General features: G+C 39.6%; 1 long non-coding RNA gene across 1 annotated transcript; it reads left to right on the top strand.

The window, feature by feature from the left end:
- Nucleotides 1-649: 649 nt before the first annotated feature.
- On the top strand, nt 650-7,640 carry LOC127915905 (uncharacterized). The gene is made up of 2 exons (XR_008092881.1): nt 650-1,103; nt 2,266-7,640. It is a non-coding gene; the product is annotated as an uncharacterized LOC127915905 (long non-coding RNA).
- The last annotated feature ends 425 nt before the right edge of the window (nt 7,641-8,065 follow it).

Below are 8,065 nucleotides of genomic sequence, written 5' to 3'. Positions count from 1 at the left end.
GTTCTACCCATCAGACACCTGGGTATATAGCCTACCCATCATACACCTGGGTATATAGCCTACCCATCAGTACTACAGCTTATTCAAGCCACGGCTTGGATTCACTCATTTGAAGGTTTCATGTATCTAGTTACCCTCGGAGCCATAAAGCATTGTGGTGAACATTTATATTTTTGTAGGCTACAGAAAAACATAGGCTGAAGAATATTGTCGATTTATTGAAGACATAGGCATTGCGATATTAGCTACATGTACATTTACATTTAAGTCATTTAGCAGACGCTCTTATCCAGAGCGACTAAAGTCATTCAATGTGTAGTTTTAATTTCAGTATCTTATATTTCAATGTGGAGGCCTATTTTATCATTTTGGTATGTCAACGCGTGTGAGATAGAGCATGATTAGATTTTTTTTTGCTGCAATGTTTATTTTCTGGTGACTTTTAACATGAACATTTGATTGTATTAGTGAAATCTAATAATATAACAACAATGTGAATTATGTTGATGATGATGATGATGATGATGATGATGATGATGATGATGCAGTAGCTTAATTTGATCATCCTGTTGTACTGCATTCAATGTTTAAAAAGGCTACTAAAGTTTGTCATTTAATTTTTAAAATATCAGACCTGATTTGCCCTAACGAAAAATGTATCAACCCCTACAAAAAAATGTCCGCATAATAATTCACATTTCCTCTTGCTGTAGGATTATTTTCCTACTCTAGCAAACTGTGTCAAATTAAGATCCTACATCTGTAGTAGTTGGCTAGTAGTATAGTGTGGCAGTACTTGTGTTACTGGTATAGTTTTGCCGCAGCTTGATAGTAGCAGTTGTTGTCGATGAAGTGATCTCTAGCACGTTGTCTGGTGATAGATCATCATGCGCTGTAAGATGATATTTGGAAAAGAATAGCAACTAAACCGGTTTAAATGCTACCCCAACCGCCAGACAGGCCTGCCTACAATTTACGGTCATTTACGTCTATGCATTCTTATAAATGCTCAGTACAACCACACCTTTACGCAACACAAAAACTATTGTCTTAACCTTCGCACTGAGAACAAGAGTTCCAATAAGTCAATATGCTGCCGGAGGGTAAGTCTGCAACAGGCATAGGCCTACTTTGAACAAATATTATATTTTTTTAAAACCTTCAAATGGTGTTATAAATATATACTGTTTGTATCACTACATAGGTATTTGGTATGTGAAAAGCATAGCCTACTGACTGCACCTTTAATGGGGTAGCGGTGTCGGTCTCATATGCTGAACAACTAAAATCATTAATAATCTTGATCAGCTAGCCTAGTCGCAGTGATGGGCCAGTCGCAATAGTTAAAGTAGGTGTAATAGACTATAGGCATTTTATAGTGTCATATTGCCAATGAATGGCCCATCATTAAGCCGAGTTGTCAATAGGCCTATATCATTTCCCTGGTCATCAACTGTGGCTTGTTGATAGTGCCGGGATTATGTCAGATCTATTAAACAAATTACTTTAAAGAGCAAATAATTGAGACACTTTCAACTTTAAACCTGTGCCTAGAGAGTGAGTGATGCTTTGATGCATTCTCCATAATCTCTATAAACCAGAAGTAAAACCTCGCGTAATTTGGTCAAATGCTACACGCAGAATCTGCCCACGGTAGATTACATTTGCAATGAAAATTAGAATTTTGTTATCAAGAGAGGACATCAAATCAAATGTATTTATATATCCCTTCGTACATCAGCAGATATCTCAAAGTGCTGTACAGAAACCCAGCCTAAAACCCCAAACACCAAGCAATGCAGGTTTAGAAGCACCGTGACTAGGAACAACTCCCTAGAAATGAGGAAACATGAGATTTTTGCTCTCCCATCATCGATATGCAAGCAAAATCAATAAATACTGCTACTCCTGTGGCCTATGTGTGTTCAAATAGATGTAATCTGTTAAACACTTCCATGATTTGTTGGACATTTAAACAACGTGTCATACGATTATATAGGATTACATTTTAGGCCCTTGCATTCGCACTTTTTTTTTGTTCAGCTCGCTTGTGATAATTAGTTGGAAATTAGATTGCATACAATTATTCATATACCGGTTCCACATGTGCAGCGCTGCCTAATTTCTTAACTTGTTGCGTGTAGAGAGATAATGGAATGGATTATTCTCCCCTGACGAAACAGTCTGCTCTAGTGGGGTAAAGCCGAAAACAACAAACAAACATCATTAGATTGCTGCTGTATTCAATTCTAAAATGTTTTTCAGATATTGGACTCAGTTCTCAGCTCCTCATCCACTTTTCTTTTCACCCCTGAAAAAGAATGGAGACGTATTTTTTATTCCGTCTTTTGGGTTGTGAGGCAGGTTGTCTGTCAGTGAGGTGTGGCGACAGTCTGTCTACAAACCGTAAACTGATATGGAAAGTGCTGGAGGAAAACGGGCAAGAATCCGGATTTGCAAGCCGAGATATCGATCTACCTCAAGCACCTTAACAAAGACTCACCTGTTTGCCTTGTTCATACTTTATTTTATGCGGTCGAATGCTTGTTTTGTTTGACTTTTCTTTTATTTCCATGGATCTGAGCTTTGATACACTTTTGAGAGTACATAAACACCGTGTTGTACCTGGACATCCCCATCTCCCGTGGAGCTCCGGTGGTTGAAAGTCAAGACCACTCCTCTCCCTCCCGCCTCACCCACTCATACTTCGAAACAGAAAATTACTCTTCGTTGTATTTCGAATCAGGCCAGGCATAAAAATAGGCTTATTCATTCAGCCGACCAGTGTCCAATAAACATCCAACGTGAGATACAACTAATTACTCCATTATGGCCCCAGTTAAGGCTTTATAAATAGGATCCACTAAAATGTAGTTTACTATTTATCAAACTTCTTCTTGAGCTATTTGATAAACATATCAAAATTAGTTTATTTGGCTTGTAAAGTCCTACCTATTCGGGCCTATAGGGGCGCGCAGATGCTTGCAGATCCCTCCATTCATAGCCAGCACTCGGTTGAACAATGATAATATTACAGTATTTTCTGTTGTGTTGTGTTATGTGTTGTGGTGTTGTTGTTCTGAATATCCTTTGTAAATAAATCATCATTTTAAGTACAACAGTCAGGGACACGCCACACAGCGGCGGCAGGTAGTCTAGTTGTTAGAGCGCTGGGCCAGTAGTAATCGAAGGGTTGCTTGATCGAATCCGCAAGCAGACAAGTTAAACATCTGTCGTTCTGCCCCTTATCAAGACAGGAAACCCACTGTTCCTGGGCTCTCATTGTAAAAAAAAATGTGTTCTTAACTTACTTTACATTTGGCAACACATCTTCAACCTGCTTATGACAAACTTTGTCAGCCCTATTTGCATGACAGGTTGAATTAATCCTTGTATTACGCAGACCTAACATATTCTGTTGACATTTTGCTCTCACACTCTGGAGTAATAGCTGCCTAACTAATTTATTTAGCTACTGTGTTAACAGGTTTGGGCTTTGAGTGCTCTGGTGACCTATAAGCCAACAGAATAGATCCGTAAGCTATCTCATGTAGCCTATTAGTGCTAAAGATGAGGGTAATACATCTAACCTTAGAATGAGGTAAAACCCTCTCCACCAAACATACTAAATTATGATTTTGTAGCAGTTTTTGAACTCTAATTCATCTTCTCATCAATAGAGCGTTTGCAGTGTTGTGATGGCTGTATCTCATGAAGAAGTGTTCACTATAAGTAGAGTTATAGTGTGTGTGTCTGTGTGTGTGTGTCTGTGTGTGTGTAAGGGCTGATGTTCTGTGATCATGGGTTTTGTTATGTGGAAACAGTTGTGTTTGGGGTGCCCTCTTGCTGACTTTAGCCCTTGGCCCTCTAATAGTCTGATCATGAGCCTGTGACTCTCTGAATAGTTTTCACTACTCATCCCTGCCTGTCTGCCTGCCTGCCTGCCAGTGTGTGTGTGTGTGCTTGCCTGTGTCTGTGTGTGTACGTGCATACATTTAAGGTGTTTAATCAAAACAAGTCCATTCACTCAGCATTTAGTTGTTCATTTTAATAGGAATTTTATTTGTATGTATGCACAAACATTAAGCAGCTTGTTGTTGTAACCCTGTTATGATGATAATACTGACCAACAATGCCTTAGGGAGCTTATAGCACAAACACATGAAGCAGGTTCAGTTGTATTATATATACAGCCATATACACTAAATCCGGGTTGCATCACTGCCTGGTATGGCAACTGCTTGGCCTCCGACCGCAAGGCACTACAGAGGGTAGTGTTTACTGACCAGTACATCACTGCCTGGTATGGCAACTGCTTGGCCTCCGACCGCAAGGCACTACAGAGGGTAGTGTTTACTGACCAGTACATCACTGCCTGGTATGGCAACTGCTTGGCCTCCGACCGCAAGGCACTACAGAGGGTAGTGTTTACTGACCAGTACATCACTGCCTGGTATGGCAACTGCTTGGCCTCCGACCGCAAGGCACTACAGAAGGTAGTGTTTACTGACCAGTACATCACTGCCTGGTATGGCAACTGCTTGGCCTCCGACCGCAAGGCACTACAGAGGGTAGTGTTTACTGACCAGTACATCACTGCCTGGTATGGCAACTGCTTGGCCTCCGACCGCAAGGCACTACAGAGGGTAGTGTTTACTGACCAGTACATCACTGGGGCCAAGCTTCCTACCATCCAGGACCTCTATACCAGCCTGTGTCAGAAGAAGGCCTAAAAATGGTCAAAGACTCCAGCCCCCCTCGTCAGACTGTTCTCTCTGCTACTGCACGGCAAGCGGTACCGGAGCGCCAAGTCTAGGTCAAGTCTAGGTCTAAGAGGCGTCTAAACAGCTTCTTCCCCCAAGCCATAAGACTCCTGAACATCTAATCAAATGGCTACCGAGACTATTTGCACTGCCCCCTTTACGCTGCTGATTCTCTCTGTTATTAGTCACTTTAATAACTCTAACTACATGTACATAGTACCTCAATTACCTCAACTAACCAGTGCCCCCCGAACATTGACTCTGTACCGGTACCCCCTGTATATAGCCTCGCTATTGTTATTTTACTGCTGCTCTTTAATTATTTGTTACTTTTTAATTTTAATTTTATTTTTTAAAGTATTTTTCTTAAAACTGCATTGTTGGTTTGGGCATGTAAGTAAGCATTTCACTGTAAGGTCTACTACACCTGTTGTATTCGGCGCATGTGACAAATAACATTTGATTTGATTTGATCCCCAATTGTAGAGCTCCTGTCCTATTGAGGGTCTATATGCCTAGTCGGGCATCTGCCTTATCTGTTGTCTTGGGAATCAGAAGAATATGTTGGCATCCACTGCATCTCTCCGACAGTCCAATCTGGCGAGACATGTTTTGCCAATAGTTTAGCCAATGCTGCTAGCCATAAATGTATGTTTGTTAATAACATTAAAACATTCTCTTCAAATGAAAAGTAGGTTTGTATAGCATCAGTATACTGTTAGAATGTTAGCCTACATGCCTTGTATGGATAGTATGTTCTTCTTCTATGCCAACAGAATAGTGGCCCTGTGCTCTAACAATGGAATCCCCATGAGACTTGTTAAAATGTCACCTTCTCCCCCGTCAATCAGGCTAGTCACTAACTAGATCTGCGCTGTTGGGAAAACTACACCAATCCCACAGATGTGCAGGTTGTGTTACTTTTGTCAACTTTACATGAGGTTCCTGAGGGTATCCTAGATATACACTAATATTACCTTGACAACAATAAAAGCAGAGGGAGAGTATCAGCTAGGTTTAGATAGATTTAAATTGATTGAAGTTGACGTGAATGAGGTAAGGTAGAGAGCTGCATGCAGCCTTATAGAAGTATGATAGTCATAGTATTAGAGTAATACAATTTGAATATAATTAGAATATGAGTTCAATGGGTCTGTCCAGCCAGCCTCAACTCCTAGCAAATTTGTGGGGTGGATCAAATGACAAAAAAATTGTCACATTGTTTTCTTGGTAGGTATGCATCATGTCATGATTCCCACAAAATAAAGAGAACCATCTCTAAAGATAAACCATCTCCTTTTGTTGTTGATATTAAAGAAAACTTTCACCTAATTGATGAAATAATTTCTTGTCATTTTGAATTACATTGTACTACTGGATGTGCTACTGTACTGCACCAAACACTGCAATTGAAAATCACGTCAACATCATCATCCTCTGATTCTATTTGGCTCTCCCCTTCCACGACAATCAAATGATGTGCTATTGTTTCGACAATAGTCTTTAGAGCAGAGCCAATACAACTCGTTAGATGTGTTATTGTCTTCCTCCCAGTCCCAGCCTCTCTAGCAGTGGGAGCAACAGTAGACTGCATCCGCCCCATGATGTGTTGCTCACCCATGCTGAGAATGTTTACTGTTGTAATCAAGGTCCATGTAACTTGTTTGTGAAATGTTTTGCCTTTATGTTTTAGAGGTGCTATATAATTTGCAAATAGTGGGGCATGAAGTCACAGTTTGATTAAATGTCTGTCTGCAAAAATGAAAACAAAATAAGCTATCTACAAAATGGAGAGGTTATGTTTGAAAATAAAATGATTTCTCGCTTCCGAAGAGAAGCCGATTTAACATTCAGCAAATGGGAGAGCTCGCACTTGTATTTTCATACGTACCATTTCTATTCCTATTTAGAAGAACATTATGGATACATAATGAAATGCATGATTGTTTAATGTGACTTAGATTTAACTTTACTCGATTCTGTTTCCATGTTTTTCAAGAAGCGAGCTATTCTTTACTTTTTGTAAACATTATACATCAGCCTTATATAAATAATTACACATCAACACCAATACACCGGCTGGTGACAGAAGTATCATGCCTAGATGTCAGCATGTTTACGTTTTCTAATAATACCATGTTGCATACATAGCTTGAAACATATGTGACACCACTATATTGTGTTTAGATGATGATGTAACCACTCTGAGACTTTGCATGGAGCTCCTGGGTTACTATCTGTGTTTCCCCAACATTTCCTGAAGTTTGCTGACAGAAAGGAGACTGCGGCTCTAAACAGGCTTTTCTGTGTATTAAACAGCTCTCAGCCCATGGGATTTCTCAAAGAGGGGTCTGAACTGTCAGAGACCTATCATAGCACTAAATGGAATAAACATGGACAAACACTTGATTATGCATGTTGTTGCTTGCTAGTGTAGTAAATTGTTATTATAATATTTTTTTCCCTAAGGTCTTGGTGGGTCTGTTAAAGTTGAAGCTTGTGCAGATTCAGGTTCATGCTCTTTGTTCCACATGGATCTGTCTAAGTGTTGTTTTAGGGTAAAAGAAATCCCCTTGACATTTTGACATTCTACAAATAAAACGTGTTGGTGCATCTGGTTTGCTTGGTGCTGTTTGACACCACTGTCTCATTTTGAATGGTGCAAATTACACTTGACATTTAAAAAAAATGTACTTGCTGAAAAATATTGAATATATTAATATTTATTTCAGTTTATTTATTTTTTGGTTGCAGTGGGAGAAACAAACCAGACTTTTTGATGTTATTCAATGATGTTAGCTTGTATTGTCAAACCTGGGTTTAACTTCCCGTGTATACAGTCAATAAATATACGTGTCTGTTTGATGTTGTAATGTTTATCTCAGTATTTATTGGCATTGGGGATTATTTCAACTGTATTGAAAATTGTCTGAACATTTGATAAACATTGCCCATTAAACATTTTCTGTTAAACATTGCACATCACTACTACATCAGATAATTAATGCAGTGGCAGAATACCATGAGGCCAGGTGTTATAAGGGTTAAAACCCCAGCTGCAGCTCACTGCAACTAATAACTGATTGTGAAAGTGGTGAACATGGTGTGTAGAGGGTTATCAAATTCACATGGGATGACATTTGCTGTTTTCCCCAATACCCTATGCAACACATTAAACCTTGTCACTGTTGTCATGTCTGCCAGTCCTCCAGTAAAGCTCCCAATGTAACTAACTCCCTGTCAATAATGAGATTTTATGGAGTCCCTTACATGTCACCATCTCCCCTGCTCCCCAGGCACTG

Source organism: Oncorhynchus keta, chromosome 35, assembly GCF_023373465.1.
Source record: "Oncorhynchus keta strain PuntledgeMale-10-30-2019 chromosome 35, Oket_V2, whole genome shotgun sequence".
Lineage (NCBI taxonomy): Eukaryota > Metazoa > Chordata > Actinopteri > Salmoniformes > Salmonidae > Oncorhynchus > Oncorhynchus keta.
The sequence above is the reverse complement of the archived record's forward strand: the minus strand, read 5'-3'. Positions and strand labels throughout refer to the sequence as shown.